This window comes from Bombina bombina, chromosome 4 (assembly GCF_027579735.1).
Source record: "Bombina bombina isolate aBomBom1 chromosome 4, aBomBom1.pri, whole genome shotgun sequence".
In the NCBI taxonomy this organism is placed as follows: Eukaryota; Metazoa; Chordata; class Amphibia; order Anura; family Bombinatoridae; genus Bombina; species Bombina bombina.
In genome coordinates, this window is record NC_069502.1 from 1,024,139,666 (window position 1) to 1,024,151,293 (window position 11,628).

An 11,628-nucleotide genomic window follows, 5' to 3' on the forward strand; every position below is an offset into this window, starting at 1 on the left:
TAATAGTTACCTAGTTAAAATAATTACAAAATTACCTGTAAAATAAATCCTACCCTAAGTTAAAATTGAACCTAACACTACACTATCAATAAATAAATTAAACAAAATACCTACAATTATCTACAATTAAACCTAACACTACACTATCAATAAATAAATTAAATAAAATACCTACAAATAAATACAATGAAATAAACTAACTAAAGTACAAAAAATAAAAAAGAACTAAGTTACAAAAAATAAAAAAATATTTACAAACATTAGAAAAATATTACAACAATTTTAAACTAATTACACCTACTCTAAGCCCCCTAATAAAATAACAAAGCCCCCCAAAATAAAAAAAAATGCCCTACCCTATTCTAAAATTAAAATAGAAAAGCTCTTAAACCTTACCAGCCCTTAAAAGGGCCATTTGTGGGGCATGCCCCAAAGAATTCAGCTCTTTTGCCTGGAGAAAAACAACATACAATACCCCCCCCAACATTACTACCCACCACCCACATACCCCTAATCTAACCCAAACCCCCCTTAAATAAACCTAACACTAAGCCCCTGAAGATCTTCCTACCTTATCTTCACCACACCGGGTATCACACCGATCCGTCCAGGCTCCGATGTCTTGATCCAAGCCCAAGCGGGGGGCTGAAGACATCCATCCTCCGGCTGAAGTCTTGATCCAAGCGGGCAGAAGAGGACATCCGGACCGGCAAACATCTGCATCTAAGCAGCATCTTCTATGTTCTTCCATCCGATGACGACCGGCTGATCTTCAAGACCTCCACCGCGGATCCATCCTCTTCTTCCGACGACTAGACGACGAATGAAGGTTCCTTTAAGAGATGTCATCCAAGATGGCGTCCCTCGAATTCCGATTGGCTGATAGGATTCTATCAGCCAATCAGAATTAAGGTAGGAAAATTCTGATTGGCTAATGGAATCAGCAAATCAGATTCAAGTTCAATCCGATTGGCTGATCCGATCAGCCTAAATTTATCAGCCAATCAGATTGAGCTCGCATTCTGTTGGCTGATTGGAACAGCCAATAGAATGCGATCTCAATCTGATTGGCTGATTGGATCAGCCAATCGGATTGAACTTGAATCTGATTGGCTGATTCCATTAGCCAATCAGAATTTTCCTACCTTAATTCCGATTGGCTGATAGAATCCTATCAGCCAATCGGAATTCGAGGGACGCCATCTCGCCATCTCGCCTTCATTCGTCGTCTAGTCGTCAGAAGAAGAGGATGGATCCGCGGTGGAGGTCTTGAAGATCACCGGTCGTCATTGGATGGAAGAACATAGAAGATGCGGCTTGGATGCAGATTTTGCCGGTCCGGATGTCCTCTTCTGCCCACTTGGATCAAGACTTCAGCCGGAGGATGGGATGTCTTCAGCCCTCCGCTTGGGCTTGGATCAAGACATCGGAGCTGGACGGATCGTTGATACCCGGTGTGGTGAAGATAAGGGTAGAAGATCTTCAGGGCCTTAGTGTTAGGTTTATTTAAGGGGGGTTTGGGTTAGATTAGGGGTATGTGGGGGTGGTGGGTTGTAATGTTTGGGGGGGTATTGTATGTTTTTTTTCCAGGCAAAAAGAGCTGAATTCTTTGGGTCATGCCCCGCAAATGGCCCTTTTAAGGGCTGGTAAGGTAAAAGAGCTTTTCAATTTGTATTTTAGAATAGGGTAGGGCATTTTTTTATTTTGGGGGTCTTTGTTATTTTATTAGGGGGCTTAGAGTAGGTGTAATTAATTTAAAATTGTTGTAATATTTTTCTAATTTTGTAAATATTTTTTTATTTTTTGTAACTTAGTTCTTTTTTATTTTTTTGTACTTTAGTTAGTTTATTTAATTGTATTTAATTGTAGGTATTGTATTTAATTAATTTATTGATAGTGTAGTGTTAGATTTAATTGTAGATAATTGTAGGTAGTTTATTTAATTTATTTATTGATAGTGTAGTGTTAGGTTTAATTGTAACTTAGGTTAGGATTTATTTTACAGGTAATTTTGTAATTATTTTAACTAGGGTAGCTTGTTAAATAGTTATTAACTATGTAATAGCTATTGTACCTAGTTAATATAATTACAAAGTTGCCTGTAAAATAAATATTAATCCTAAAATAGCTACAATATAATTATAATTTATATTGTAGCTATATTAGGGTTTACTTTACAGGTAAGTATTTAGCTTTAAATAGGAATAATTTATTTAATAAGAGTTAAGTTTATTTCGTTAGATTTAAATTATATTTAACTTGGGGGGCGTTAGTGTTAGGGTTAGACTTAGCTTTAGGGGTTTAATACATTTATTAGAGTAGCGTGAGATCCGGTTTGGCAGATTAGGGGTTAATTATTGTAGGTAGATGGAGGCGACGTTGGGGGCGCAGATTAGGGGTTAATAAATATAATATAGGGGTCGGCGTGTTTAGGGGCAGCAGATTAGGGGTACATAGGGATAATGTAGGTTGCGCGTGTAACAGAGCGGCAGATTAGGGGTTAAGTAATAATATGCAGGGGTCAGCGATAGCGGGGGCGGCAGATTAGGGGTTAATAAATATAATATTAGGGGTAGGCGGTATTAGGGGCAGCAGATTAGGGGTACATAGGGATAATGTAGGTTGCGGCGGTGTGCGGGTCGGCAGATTAGGGGTTAAAGATTTTAAGAGAGTGGCGGCGATGTGGGGGGACCTCGGTTTAGGGGTAAATAGGTAGTTTTATGGGTGTTAGTGTACTTTAGAGCACAGTAGTTAAGAGCTTTATAAACCCGGCATTAGCCTAGAAAGCTCTTAACTACTGACTTTTTTCTGTGGCTGGAGTTTTGTCGTTAGATTTCTAATGCTCACTTCAGCCAAGACTCTAAATACCAGCGTTAGAAAGATCCCATTGAAAAGATAGGATACACAAATGGCGTAGGGGGATCTGCGGTATGGAAAAGTCGCGGCTGCAAAGTGAGCATTAGACCCTTTCCTGACTGACTCTAAATACCAGCGGTAGCCCAAAACCAGCGTTTGGAGCCTCTAACGCTGGTTTTTGACGGCTACCGCCAAACTCTAAATCTACCCGATAGATAACATTAGCAGGTCTGCTTTACCTGAGAATGACAGGTGGTTTAATGATCAAAACCAGTTATTTCAAATGCATAAATAAAAATTAGGGAGCTATTTGCAATACATTTAAAACTATGCAGTAGACTTGCAGCCAAGAAATTTTCATTTTGTGGGCTGCACTGTTCGGTATCCGTTTTTTTTTTTTTTTTAAATTAAACAAATACTGAATAGTGCAAGCCAACTAACTGAATTTAGTTAACCATTTTCATTTGTTTTCATTAAAAAGAATGTAAATCTTCAAAGCTATGGGTGAAAAGTTCACCTGTTGCTAGAATACTTACCTTAATGCGCTCTGAAGGGTGCACTAACCTGATCCTCTTCTTGCCGAGCCCTGATCGCACTAACAGCAGGCTTAACGCTCTCGGTTCTCAGTACCTGTACTTACTTTAGTGCAGGTCCTAGGAGCCGAGGGCACTAAGCCTCCTGTTAGTATTGCCTGGGCTCTGGCAAGAAGAGGATCGAGTTAGAGTGCTCTCCAGAGTGTGTTAAGGTGAGATTAACCTCTTAAAATATTTAAAGGAAACAAATGAATACTAACAATTTTTCATCAGTATTTTTTCATTTTCTTTGGTGCCTTCATTTGGATATTTGTTTAGTTAAAACAGAAATTAACTTTAATTTTCGGCACAAATGTGCATCAGTACAAAATGAATGCACACCTCTACTTTGCACTGGGTATAACACCTCATTTCTAACACACTACGTGGGAACACATTTTATAGTACAGTACCTTTTAAAGGGACATTGTATTGTGTCTTTATTTCTTTTCCCTTTAAGGCCATATTATGAGTGGAGCACTATCTTAACGTGCCCTTTACAGACGCATGTTAAATAATCAGCCATTACAAGTGGCTGGTTAATGCTCCCACTAGCTCTCAGTTTAACTTTGCACTAAATGCAATAACATAGGGAACAAACCTTTGGTTAAATTTAAAAGTTGCCCCAAAAATAAAGAGGGCAGTTCTTTAAAATAAAAAATAATTATGAGCATCTTTTTTTCCGTATTCAGTCTTTCTTTATATGCACTCTTTATGAGGTACCAGCTACTACTGAGCAGGTACAAGAATTCAGCAAATTGAAGGAAATTTTAAAGTTTGTCAGAAAAAATGTCTAGTGCTATTGCATTGTTTTTGTTTTTTTATTATGCCCTTGCTGATTATGTAATTCTAATGTATATAACATCAGTCAGTATTAATTTTCCTAATTTTTTTTTATTTATTTTTTAAGCGGTTATTAGTTACCTTTGCATATTCTCCACACTCTCCAGAGCACATTAAGGTAAGTATTGTAGTTACAGGCCAACTTTTCACCTGTAGCTTTGAAACATTTATATTAGTTTTTACAAAAACGAATGTAAATGTTTAATGAACGTTACGTTTTTATTTCATTTTAAACAGAAATTCGTGGAAATGCATGTTTCCTCTGGGTTTTGTAAAATTTGTTAAAAGAACATAGTGTAAGAAAAGAAAGTAAGAGAAGTACGAAAGGGCAGCACACTAATGTCTGCATAGGGCAACATACAACTTAAAGATACCACAGCGCTTATCAAAAACTGGCACTATATTGTTCATAAAGTCACAGGTTGGTACTAATTAACGCTGAAGGCTTCCTAAGACAATCTGCATTGGGACCATAAAAGTACAGCAAGGCTAAAGCCACAAAAGTAGTTAACAATTAGAATACATTTATAAACTTAAAGACAAGCCAATATAAACTGAAAAAATAATATAATATATATAAAATATTTTATTTATACTCTGGCAACTTTTTATTGGCGAACAAAGTGTGACTGTTTATTTTGTTTGAATTTGTTTTTTTCTTTCCTGTTGTCATATAATGTGTGGCTGAAAACCATAGATGTTGGTACTTTATTTAATTAAAATGTTATAAAATCTAGATGCTAACAATACCTTGCCTCACATTTGGTAAACGCCTGGGGGCCCATTTATCAAAGGGCTTGCAGACCTGATCCGACACTGCGGATCAGGTCCGCAAGACCTCGCTAAATGCGGAGAGCAATATGCTCTCCGCATTTAACATTGCACCAGCAGCTCACAAGAGCTGCTGGTGCAACGCCGCCCCCTGCTGACTCGCCGCCAGCCGGGAGGTGTCAATCAACCCGATCGTATTCGATCGGGTTGATTTCCGGTGATTTCTGTCCGCCTGCTCAGAGCAGGCGGACAGGGTTATGGAGCAGCGGTCTTTAGACCGCTGCTTCATAACTTGTGTTTCTGGCGAGTCTGAGACTCGCCAGAAACACGGCCCTTCAAGCTCCATACGGAGCTTGATAAATGGGCCTGTATGTGTTGCTCTGTTTGAAAGTCCCTACGTTCATGCATCGAACAGAGCAACTATTGACTTTTTGCAAGGTAAAGTCATTTTTTTATGCTACAAAAGATACATATTTACAAGGATATAATCACAATGCAGGAACTTTTATGACCCTTTCCTAAAATAATATGTTTTTAAAAAAATGTAAAAAAAAACTTGCACCTAGATTATGAGTTGTGCGTTCATGTTTTAACACTGAAAAAATTGTAATTTCAGCGTTAAAACAGCACTGCAGCCATTACAAGTCTGTACCGCAAGCCTTTCAGCCTGTAACGCAACATGAGTCCCACACACGTAAAAATTACGTTTTTTTGGAGGCCAGAGGTTTAGGGGTTAATAACTTTATTTAGTTGCGGCGATGTCAGGGAACGGCGGAATAGAGGTTAATAGATGTATTATAGTGTGGGCGATGTTGGGGTGCAGGGGAATAGGGGTTAATAACTTTAGCATAGTGGCGGTGATATTGGGAGCTACAGATTAGGGGTTAATAGCTTTATTTACTTTAACCCCTAATAACTGTTTTGTGCAGTTATTTTTTAATTAAATAAAGATGCTATTATTTTTTATTATTGAAGAACAATACATTTAATTTTGGGGGCAATTGGGGGACATTTTGAAAATTAACCAGCAAGCTGATCTCTCTTTAATTTTCGGAGCACTTGTAATGCCTGTTTTTTATTGTGCGCACTCCACTTGTAATCTAAGCTTTAATAAACAATTTCATTTTTTGTTTAGAGCTTTTTCATGGGTTTCAACAATGCCTTTTTTTAATTATTCTTAATTATGAATAATTAACTTAGCTTAAATTTCAAATGAATAGTAGACATTTTTTATGACAAATGTAAATGTTGATGCATTTTCCTTCCTTATGCATCATGTGACAGCCACCAGCCAATCACAAAATGCATACATCTTGTGAACTTTGCACATGCTCAGTTGGAGCTGGGGCCTCAGAAAGTGTGCATATAAAAACATTGTGCACGTTTAGATAATGGAAGTTTAATTTTGACTTAACTGGACCACTTAAAACAATCCAAAATGTATTAAGTACTCAATGTAAACTCTGCACAAATTATTTTTTAAGTCATTGTGAGTCAAAATAACCTTCTGCTGTTTATTTTGGCAAGCAAAAAATAAATCCTGACATCCTGTCAGATAGAGGCTTTTTCAGCCATTTTAACAGATATTGGCCAACAGAAAATTATAAAACAGCAAAGCAAGTTCCTTGAGCTTATAAAAATCCCTTTATTAGGCAAACATGGGGATCAAAGACCTCAATACACACAACGTTTCGGGGTAATCCCCTTAACCATGTTAATTACCCCGAAACGTTGTGTGTTTTGAGGTCTTTGTTCCCCAAGTTTGCCTAATAAAGGGATTTTTATAAGCTCAAGGAACTTGCTTTGCTGTTTTGTGGATGTACATTGTGAGCTTGGCAGTGGCTCACTCGAGTTCCTGGCTTTTTTGGAGAGTGCTGGATTGACATTTGTTTGTTTGCCAACTGAAAATTATAAACACCAGCAAGTTAAACTCCTTCGTGATCAGGAAATGCCAGTCCAAAGTAGTTTTATATATATATTCTCCCAGCATTAAAATATTACTCTAATCACTAAATGAATAAAAGTTAAAAGTAATATTAACACAACTATAATATAATCACACAAAAAAAGATTAAAAAACACCAGTGTTTTTCATGTTTTTCCTATAATCTTATAGCACACAAAAACATTTCCTTGGGTAGGCATGGAAATTAATATTTTAAAAATTGTAACACATACTTTCCCACAAAGGAGAAATAATTCAAATGATCAGCTGCTAAGTTATGTTTAAAAAGTTATTTGCTTAATCAATTATCTTCATGACCATAATTCAATGAATAAATCTATAGCAAGCGCTATAAATAGCTACTTGAATCAAACGTCTAAAAATTATTACCATCTGTAGTAAAAATTAATACTCAAACACAAAGGGCAAAATTACAAGATGAGCACAAGATATCGCTTCCGCAAAAGCAATATTTGCGCTCAACAATATATATATTTGCGGGTAACACACAGTTCCCATAGATCACAATGTAAAGGTACTTTTGAGTGCCGTTTTTTAAAAAAAAAACTACACTCGCCAACTTTTGTCCCCAAAACTGCTCAGTGCAGTTAAAAAAAAAGGATCTCACATGTTATTTTGGGGGCAATTGGGGGATATTTTGAAAATTAACCAGACAGTCTGACCTCTGGTTAATTTTTTGAGCACTAATTACTACTGCAAGCTTGTGGTAACAATAACCAGCCATTTGTAATGGCTGGTTATTTATCGCACACCCCTAAATGGGCGAATTTGCCTATTTGCGGCGTGCAATAAATTAGCATCTATAATTCACAATCAACAAGAAGTTCAAATTCTCAACACTTCAACATAAAGGAGACATATTAAGCTAAAATTATGAGTTCTCATAACCAAGTAGAAAACAAAATGTGTTAGCAACATTTAGAGGTTACGACTCTAAAGAAATGGCAAGAATTTTTCTTTACACAGTCACCAAAAATGTTTATGTTCATAGTTAATATAACAACTTAGTTATGATGTTTCATTTTCGTATATTAGTTGTTTGTTAAATGGGATATTTTAAAGGGACATAAAACTAAAAATGTTTTCTTACCCAATTTTGATAGATCATACAATTTTAAACAACTTCCCAGTTTACTTCTATAATCAAAGTTTCTTTGTTTTCTTGCTATCTTTTTTTGAAAAGCAGGACGTTCAGGAGCATGCACGTGTCTGCAGAACTATATGGCAGAAGTTTTGCTATAATGTTATAACAGGAGAACGAAACAAATTTAATAATAAAAGTAAATTGGAAACTTTTTAAAAAATGTATTCTATATCTGCATCATGAATGATAAAATTTGGGTTTCATGTCCCTTTAAAATTGTCTAACTAATTAAAGTGACAATAGCTATTCAGCTGACTTTTTAAAAACAAGTTGTCTAGAACAGTTGGCTGACGATACTCAAATTGTGCTTCTTGAACTTGGGTTTATTTTGAGAAAGGTGACTGTTTTAAAGGCGCACTAAACACTAAATACATTTTTATGCACCTAGAATGCACTATTTTACAACCTAGGTTTCACTGTATGTATCTGAAGAAGAGTTGTTGCAGTTATGCAAACACATGCAAGCACTGGTATGCAGTAAATGCTAGATTTCAGCAGGACGGCAACCATAATTAAAGGGAGATGGGGAATAACCCAATACTATACTCATAAACTTGTTTAATATTCCTTTAAACAGATGTCATATAAATGCCAGATCATAAAATGGATTTTTCCCTTTTTTTAACATCTTAAATTTGTGTTTAAAATAGACAGGTTAAGACAAAAAATGTAAAATTGTGAGACTCAATTGATTATCATTACCCAGAATTCCCAGTGGAGACATTGTATGCTGAAGTTTTCTACAGAATGCGGAACAATGATCTATTGTGCATCTTATATTAACACTTAGAGTGCAAATGATGATGTGTTTGTCATCCCCCTAATGTATTTAGCTTGTTTGGTATCTGCAGGGGGGGGGGGGTCGCTTTAAGAGAGTATTGCACCTACCTGCACTTATCATGCATCCCTGGTGGTCTAAAGCTCGCGCATGGCCCCCCTAGAATATGGATTTTTTTACACTTTTTGTTGCAGGTTTCTCATATGTCATGATATATACATAAAATAATGGTATAGTTTTAATCTGCTAGATCTGGGGGGAAAAAATATATATGTGAGCTTCTTACTGAAAGAATGACCTACAGTAGGGCTTAAAAGTGAGTAGCATATATAGACTCCAAAATAGCTTAGCACAGGGGTGGAAATAGCTCAGCAGTCAAAGGGTTAAACATACTTTGCAAGAATAATACAAATTAGCTTAAAATATATTTAAGCCATAAAAGTGGGTTGAAAAATTGATTATATAAATTAATGTCTATCAACTGCATCTAATAGAAAATTGACTGGTTATAATTACGTTCTTTAGTGAAAAAGGGTGTGTGTACAAGCGCTAAGGTAATCCCCAAGCTGTATCCAAACAGAGATCCTAACCAACCTCCAAAAAATATGCACAAGTAGTAAGAAGTGAATACAGCGCCAACAAGAGGCCAAGGGATAAATATACTCACAGAGAGATAAAAGAAGATTATTTAATGAACTATGTTAAAAAGCATCAGTAATAAAAGACTATATATATAAAAAATGTAAAAAGCACAAATAAATAAAATAACAAATACAGGAATATCTTACAGAAGCGGCTCAAAGGGTCAAAGCTGATAATTACAATAAAAACAGAGGTAATAACAGGTGATCAGTGTGAGTGGTACACCAGAATAAGAGTGTATACTAATATAACTATTAGTATACACTCTTATTCTGGTGTACCACTCACACTGATCACCTGTTATTACCTCTGTTTTTATTGTAATTATCAGCTTTGACCCTTTGAGCCACTTCTGTAAGATATTCCTGTATTTGTTATTTTATTTATTTGTGCTTTTTACATTTTTTATATATAGTCTTTTATTACTGATGCTTTTTAACATAGTTCATTAAATAATCTTCTTTTATCTCTCTGTGAGTATATTTATCCCTTGGCCTCTTGTTGGCGCTGTATTCACTTCTTACTACTTGTGCATAATTACGTTCTTTAGCAAGTCAGTAGGTGAGTATATGACTTGAAATATCTGACTATTAAAGGGACACTGTACCCAAAAAATTTATTTCGTGATTCAGATTGAGCATGACATTTTAAGCAAATTTCGAATTTACTCCTATTATCAAATTTTCTTCATTCTCTTGGTATCTTTATTTGAAATGCAAGAATGTAAGTTTAGATGCCAGTCCATTTTTGGTGAACAACCTTGGTTGTCCTTGCTGATTGGTGGATAAATTCATCCACCAATAAAAAAGTGCTGTCCAGAGTACTGAACCCAAAAAAAAAGCTTAGATGCCTTCTTTTTCAAATAATGATGGCAAGAGATCGAAGAAAAAGTGATAATAGGAGTAAATTAGAAAGTTGTTTAAAATTGCATGCTCTTTCTGAATTACAAAATAAAAATTTTGGGTTCAGTGTCCCTTTAAAGTTATCTGCAATTCATGTTATTTGCCAGCCTGTTATTTAAATATCCCTAATACAGATTACTACATTTCTGTATTAAACCCGTCACTTGTTCCAACAGATCACAATAAACTAATTCTCATTGTGTTTGCCTGGTATATTAATATATTTCAAGGCTTCAAGGTAGAATTGTATCGACAAGATATTTTGTGTCCCTTTAGGGACAGTTTACAGAAACTGACATGAATCCAATTTTTTTTCCTGACTCATATAGAGCATACAATTTAAAACAACTTAACCCTTTACTTATGTTATCAATTAGCTTCAGTTTTTTTGGTATCCTTTGTTGAAAGAGCAGCAATGCGTTACTGGGGGCTAGCTGAATGCATCAGATGAGCCAATAACAGCTATATTTGTGCATCCACCAATCAGCAGCTAGCTTCCAATAGTGCATTGCTGTTCCTGAGCCTAGGTATGCATTTCAACAAAGGATGCCAAGAGAAAACATCAAATTAAATAATAGAAGTAAATTGGAAAGTTTTTTTTTAAATATTGACTTTACTGTCCCTTTAAATAATATTTTCCACAAATTAAAGGGACAGTCTAGTCAAAATTAAACTTTGTATCTTACCAATTTACTTTTATCATCAATATTGCTTTGTCCTCTTGGTATTATTAGCTGAAAGCTAAACCTAGGTAGGCTCATATGCTAATTTCTAAGCCCTTGAAGAACGCCACCTATCTGAATGCATTTGACAGTATTTCACAGCTAGAGGGCATTAGTTCATGTGTGCCATATAAATAAGATTGTGCTCACACCCCTTAAGTTACTTATGAGAGGACACTGAAATAAAAGGGCAGTCTGCAGAGGCTTAAATACAAGGTAATCACATAGGTAAAAAGTATATTAATATAACTGTTTTGGTTATGCATGAATGGGTAATAAAGGGGTTATCTATCTTTTTAAAACAATAAAAATATTGGAGTAGACTGTCCCTTTAAGTACATACATTATGCAACATCATACAATGTAATAAATGTTCCTAGAATTTTTGTTGCAATCATTTTTTGTCTTCTACAACAAACACTCACAAGTTCA